Source organism: Coptis chinensis, chromosome 7 (assembly GCF_015680905.1).
Source record: "Coptis chinensis isolate HL-2020 chromosome 7, ASM1568090v1, whole genome shotgun sequence".
Lineage (NCBI taxonomy): Eukaryota > Viridiplantae > Streptophyta > Magnoliopsida > Ranunculales > Ranunculaceae > Coptis > Coptis chinensis.
The window spans coordinates 30,580,623-30,587,804 of record NC_141462.1 but is presented as its reverse complement, the minus strand read 5'-3'; the positions used below and the strand labels follow the sequence as shown (position 1 = coordinate 30,587,804).

The 7,182-nt window shown below is 37.7% G+C and overlaps 1 non-coding gene across 1 annotated transcript; it reads right to left on the bottom strand.

Annotated features, from left to right (window-relative positions):
• Positions 1 to 1,704: 1,704 nt before the first annotated feature.
• LOC147487082 (small nucleolar RNA R71) lies at positions 1,705 to 1,808 on the bottom strand. The gene has a single exon (XR_015203367.1). It is a non-coding gene; the product is annotated as a small nucleolar RNA R71 (small nucleolar RNA).
• Between the last annotated feature and the right edge of the window lie 5,374 nt (positions 1,809 to 7,182).

The following is a 7,182-nucleotide window of genomic DNA, read 5'->3' as shown; positions in this document are numbered from 1 at the left end:
CTATTGTTCAATTAGATTTATAAGTTTAATCATTTATTTAATAATGAGTTGTTCTATTTGTTCTTGTTTTAGAAATGATAGTATAATGATTCAAGGCTAAAACCTCCATTAGAGGGGTTTGAAGAAGCCTTGATGAAACTTGATTATTGTTAGCGTATAATAGTTCGTAATATTCTATTCTATTGTAGAAAGTAATTAGTTCACTATGAGAATGAGTTTGATTGCTTCACATGCAAGTTGTTAGTTGGTAGAGATTACCATGAACAATTAGGGATTAGAAACACCCAATTGTTATGCGAAAACATTGCGATTCGGATTACGACATTTTTTCGTTAGTTTATTGAGTCGAATCAAGGTAGAATCAAATTCCCCTAATTCATTATCATATTGTCAATTTAGTATTTCCTTAGTTGAATTATCGTATCTTGATTAGTTGAATTACCATCGTGGTATAATTTCCATCATTACTCTCATTGACTTTGATAGACTGATTATCGTAGTTAACATTGAATTCTAAAGAACTAGGAGTGTAGCGAATTCTCTACTCCAAATATTGCATTGATAACGAGAGTAGAAAACTTTGATAATATTAAGCTGAAATTAGTTTTAGTTTTACTTACGTTTGAGTTTCATCGCTTATTCGAGCGTTATACCTATTATCAAATGGTGTCACTGCCATGGTATTGTTAGTTTTCCCAAAGTTCCATTAAACCCACCCACCCTTGTTTGGTTCTAACAGTGATTGTTTGGTTCATAAACTAAAAAAAATTCAAAGAAAAAGCCTGAGAGCGCCCTGCACCCATCCAAGGCAAAGTTCGAGCGCCCCCTGCGCTGACATGCCTAGAACTCGAGTTACACAAAGAGCGCGACCTGCGCCCATCCAAGGCAAAGTTCAAGCACCCCCTGCGCTGACACGCCTGGAACTCGAGTTACATAAGGAGCGCGACCTGCGCCCTATCTAGGCTACTTGTGAGCGCGACCCGCGCCCTCTTCTGAACAACCCGATTTTCACCGGTTAGTACAAACTTCCATTTCTTCAAGTTATTTAGTGTTTCTAACTTGTTAAATACACTGAACTCACGTATACAAGATGCTATACATAAGTGAAGCAAGGAGGCATTCAGGTACTTCTTTCTTCCACTCCTCGCATCCCCTGTTAGAGGATTTATACTAGCATATCAGGGTTATTTTGACTATTGTTGTATTTCTTCAATATTGGACTTAGTCTTGCATGAGATTAAGGTCAAGTAGAGAAAAAACGATTAACGTAATTTATCATGAACGTCAACACACAAACCTATCTAGTATACCACACACTACACCTGAAATAATGGTTGAAGAAAGAGAGTTTCCTCTCTCTGACTTTTACAAAGCCTTGAACGATAGCCCAAAATCTTGCATCGTTCTTGCAGACCCAGTCGGGGATTTCCGAATCCCCCCAAATATATTTAATTTGTTACCCATTTTTCATGGGTTAGACCATGAAAAACCTTATCAGTATATGCGTAGGATTGAACAAGTCCTTACCACATTCCATCATCCTACGGTTGGTGCAGAACAAGTTAAACTGAGGATGCTTCCTTTCACCCTAGCCGACAAGGCAGCGTCTTGGTTAACTGCCCAAGCGCCTAATTCTACGGACTCATGGGCCAAACTTGTTCAACTATTTATGGACATTTTTTCCCACCACTGAAGACAGATGAAATGCTTTCCAAGATTCATTTTTTTCGACAGAATCCTCATGAATCATTTTCTGAGGCTTGGAATTGTTTCACGGGCCTGCTTATAGAGTGTCCACATCATAACCTTGTGAAAGACACGTTAGTTCGTGCCTTTTTCAAGGGACTTTTACACCACCATAAAGAGGTCCTAGATATAATGAATGGGGGTAGTTTCCTCAGTAAAGAAGCCTCAGAGGCTTATATATTTTTAGAAGATCAAACAAAGCGTAATAATAACTGGGGGGTAGTGACGATATCTCCTGCTCCGCTAGTTCTTCTTCAACAGTTAAGGCTACCAGTATGTTTGAGGTTAAATCCGATCTTGAGCTTAAAACTCCAGCGTATAATAATCAACAAGTTACACCTCCAGCGTATAATAATCAAAACGTTTGCCAGCAAACAATTACAATCAAGCTCCACAGAGACAAGGACAAGGACAAGGTAATTATAATAATTATAACAATAATAATTATAATGTAAATAGAGGTATCGTTCCGATTAATCATAACTATCACAACCCACCTGTTAATAATCAACGTGAGATAGTTCCTGTCACACCACCTGTAACAAACACTCCTCCACAACTGGATCATTTCGACGCCTATATGCAAACCCAACAACAGATTTTACAGTCCATCCAACTTTCCTTACAGAAGTTAGCCCAAGAGAAAGTACAACCAAAAGGTATGTTTCCAGGTCAAGCGATACCTAATCCTAAAACAACAAACACAGCCTTTGAGGTAAATGGTAATACTAGTAATGAAAATGGAAACGTAGGTGAGCTAAATGCCATCACCACTCTCTGTTCTGGCAGAGTGGTTGATAACGCCGTAATTATGTCTGTAGTTACCCCACCAGTAATCCTTACACCTGATATTTTACTCGATACCAAAGTAATAACTGAAGATCCTACCCCAGTAGAGGTACCAGTTAAACCACAACCTAAGAAACAAAAAGCCAAGGTTAGACATCCTGTTGATCCATACGCTAAATATGAAGAGAAACCACCGTTTCCCCATAGATTAGCCATGTTAACCAAGGATACAAATTTCGATGAGATTAGAGAAGTTTTCAAAAATCTAATGATAAACCTACCCTTTCTTAAAGCGATTAAAAAGTTACCTCACCATGCTAAGTTTCTCAAAGAGTTATGCACTACTAGGCGTAAGACAAATATTCCTAAAGATGCATTTTTAACTGAACAGTTTCCAACATTAACCGAACATAATGGAATCGTTAAGTACAAGGACCCTGGTCGTCCTACTGTATAATGCACCTTAGGAGATTCCCACACGACGACCGCGCTATTAGACCTGGGGGCAAGTGTTAACTTACTCCTGTATTATTTATATAAATAAATAGGTCTACAGGAGATGCAACCTACTAAAATGACGTTGCAATTAGCTGATCGGTCTATTAATTATCCTAAGGGTGTGGTTGAAAATGTGCTTGTTAAGGTTCAGGATTTCTATTATCCTGCTGATTTTGTTATCCTCAATACAGAAGTCGCTAACGACTCTGTTTCAATCATTTTAGGGCGTCCTTTCTTGGCTACTGCCAACGCGCTCATAAACTGCCACGATGGTTCTATGTCTATGTCTTTTGGCCATCTTTCTGTTGAGGTAAATGTTTTTAAAACGATGAAATAGTTCCTAGATACGACTTCGGATGGAGAGGTTAGCATGATCGAGAGTTTAGCTCAAGATTATTTCAAACCCACGTTTCCTGATAATCAGATGCACAAATTCCTTTCCTTTGGAAGTTCCAACTTTGACGAGAGCTCCCTGGAAGTCAAGGAAGATTTCCTTAGACTCTTTTGCAACTCTTCCTTGCCACCTCGCGAATCCCTCCTTGCCAACATCCATTCATCCCTTAAAGGTATGACGAAAGATGAATTTTTCACCCTCTTTCCTAGTAATTCTTTTGACCCACCTACTAAGGAATGTCTTACATATCTCAAGGCTTTTGATGATCTAGAGAGCTCTAGCCGAGCCCCATTCATCCACCTCACATCATCCTGTTACTCATTCATCTTCCATCACCAATTTTCCCCACCTTCCACCTTTTCAAAGGAACCTTGAATTTGCACTTGACCCTCTTGTTTCTCCTGTGCTTCATGATTTTCTAAATCCTCCTAATACGGAAATAATTCCCAAGGAAAAGGCACTTGACACCTTAATTTTCAGAATTGAGACAGTTCCTACCTACACCATGAATGAGTTTTGTGCTAAACCCACATTCCCATTTTTTCCATTCTTTCCTTCTAAAACTTATACATATCCAACATATCTTCCATAAACATCCTATTTTCTCACGATCATTCACTTGGACACCCTTTCGTTTAAAGATGAAGAAGAAGGTGTATGCTCAGTTACGATCTAGGTCTATCAGACTTCGCTTTCACTTCACTAAGTTGCATTGTAGAAAATCTTGGTGCTTCATTCTATTTGGGGTGCATTCCATGGTCATTATTTATGGAACGATCCACAACTATTTCGGTTGTTGATATATGGTAAACTGCATGTTCATTATATACATATGTTTTAGATAAAGTCTTGAGTATCTGACTATAAAAAACTCATTTTATTCTTCGGTGTGCTCCTTTCCAATCTTATATTTTGGTAAGTGCACTATTCAGGTAACCGAGCCCTCCCTATGGAGTGTGTGGCTGTAAGTACCGGATCTTAAGTCCACTTTTAACATAATTCACGTTTTCCACTCTTGCATGTTTTCTCGGTTTTTGAGTCATATTTCTCTATGGTGTGAATTATGTCTCTATTGCTTTATTGTTTTTCCTTATATTAATCCGTATTCATAAAAAGTAATATATATATATATATATATATATAAGAGTAATCTAGGAAGTCTCGGGAATCTGACTTTAAAAGACCCACGTTTAAAAAAAAAAATTTAACTCTGTTCTATAAAATTTGTTTGGGGGTGGGGTGTTGGTCTTTCCATCCTAAACTCTGTTCTATAAATTTGTTGTTTTTATGTTGTTTTTATGTTGTTTTTATTGTTTTTTTTAGTAGATTGGATATTGAGTTGTTAAATTTAATAGTTAAATTTGAATTCTGTAGTTAATTGTTATTTTAATTTCTATTTTAATTTAATTTGGTTCTTATCTAAGCATGCGATCATTTTTGAATGAATCCCACCTTCTCGAATTGTTTTGGGGTGGTATTATTGTTTTTAGCATTACTTTTATCTGATCCACCATTTTAGAAGTAATTTTGCAATGAGTTAGTTGAGAATGTTGCCAATATTGGTGTGGCTAGGATTAGATATTGTGGTAGGATGAAATTTCAATGAGTTAGGAAGTTGCTATTCTAAATTCAATCTAAAAGATATTAGGTTTGTTTTGGAATAATGAATCTGGGTTGTTTCCGTTTTAGGTTTTGGAAATATTTGTTTCCTGTAATTACCTTAAAATTTTTGGGCAACTTGTTAATTCATTTTAGAAACTAAAACCCTATATATACTTAATTCATTCTACACTCACAACCCACACATCTCACTTGCATCTCTCACCTTGAACCTCTAAATTTTTCCTTTTGTTCTTCACTTCATCCTGCTCATAGCACACGGAGCGTGCCCCGCGCCTTATATAGGCTACTTCTGAACGCGCTTAGCACTAAAACGCCTGGAACTCGAGTTAGAAAGGAGCGCGACCCGCGCCCTTCAAAGTCCATTTCGGAGCACACCCCGCGCCCTGACCTCGTAGCCACTGAAATTTCTGATTTTTTATGAGTTGTTCTTGGGTTGTTTGCAGCACTTCTAGAGAGTATTTATTGTGATGACATCTCCTACAATCATACCGGAGCAGTCTTTTGAAGATTTGTTCCAAAGCAACACCTATGGTGCTTGGTTTCGTGAGATGATCATACACGTAGGCTGGGAACCGCTAATGGTAAGACCTGATGAACATTATTCTCTGGCACTTACATCTTATTTTTATGATAATTGTAAGTTCTTTGATAGACCGGATGGAAAACAAGTGTTCTCCATCACCATTGAGGATGAACCAATGGAAATTATTAGGTTCTTGTAGCCTTTTGTTCTTGGACTTGCTATGCCCGCTGAAATACAAGACCCATGGGGCTATTGGGTAGATAATATGTATATCTACACCTATGAGTTTTTGCATGAGGCCTATGGGGCAGGAATTTTCCGTATCGAGGACTAAAGGGAATACAAGGTCGCCCTTGGTAGCATGTCCATGAACGTGGGCACTGTTATGTTTTGGATCATGCTAAACATATTAGGGGAATGACGTTTTTCTTCTGTGAATGACGCCACTTGCAGCGTCTTCCTTGCTTTAGCCACGGGACGTATGCTCTATGACCTTCCCCAAACCTTAGTTTCTAGTTTAGCGCGAGCCCATAGCATGAGGCATAAGTACCTTCTTATGCCTATTTTAGTTTGTCGTATTATGTTGTGTTTCTTCCCTGTTTTTTGTACCCGTTTCATGGATTTGGTTGGGGTCGACATTGTGAGACCCACCAATTGTATTATTTGATCTTTCCGTGCAATGGCTTGGCAAGGGTGGAGGATACGACCTCATCAGGTTGCACCTTACACCCCATCCGACCAAGTGGCACTTAACAGGTTAATGATCGTAGATGATAAATGGCGTGAAGCCTGGCAAATCATCATGGCGTGGCAGGATGCGAAGGAACCTCATTTCCTATGAAGAGGAGAGAGATGACGCCTAAATGCTGGAGGTAAGGTAAGTTTTTAGTTTCAGTTAGTGTCTGCTTATGTCCCAAGCAATTTATTTCTTATAACCCCATAACGGGTGGAACTCATATAGAGTTGCGTCTGTTTTTTTTTTTTATATTAGTATGTTTTAACCTTGTTTTGCAGATGTTCCAAAATTTCACGGGTTTCCATGGTATTTTTCTACCCTTTTTATTTCAATACTTTGAAGACAAAGCATGCTTCTTGTTTGGGGGTGGCATAGAAACACGCGTAATTTAAGGCATCTGTTAGGATATAGATATGTACAATATGTACTTGTTTTCTAGTAAAAGAATAAAAAAAATTCAAAAATATAAATAAAAAGTTTATGCTATACACTTAGGAATATTTGTATTGTTTTCTTTCTGTACTCTTAATAATCTAGAAGTTTCACATAAGCTTTGCATTAAAATAGTTTTTAAAAACTTAGGTTAATATGTAGGTAATAATCTTTTCATCTTTCTATAAATATATTGTATGAGTATCTATGATTATTTGGCAGTAAGTTTCTGAAATCTAGGCTAGAGTACTTATTCTACAAATCCTGTGAGAATATAGCCTAAAGCCTTATATGAGTGAAATATTCGAGAAATTACACAAGGGAGAAGTAAATTCCGGATGGATAAATCACACATCCACTTGCTTGATCACTATACAATTTCCTAAGCAAGAATTTAGGCCCTCTTTGGATCGATATAGCCAGAAATTCAAACCTTATGAA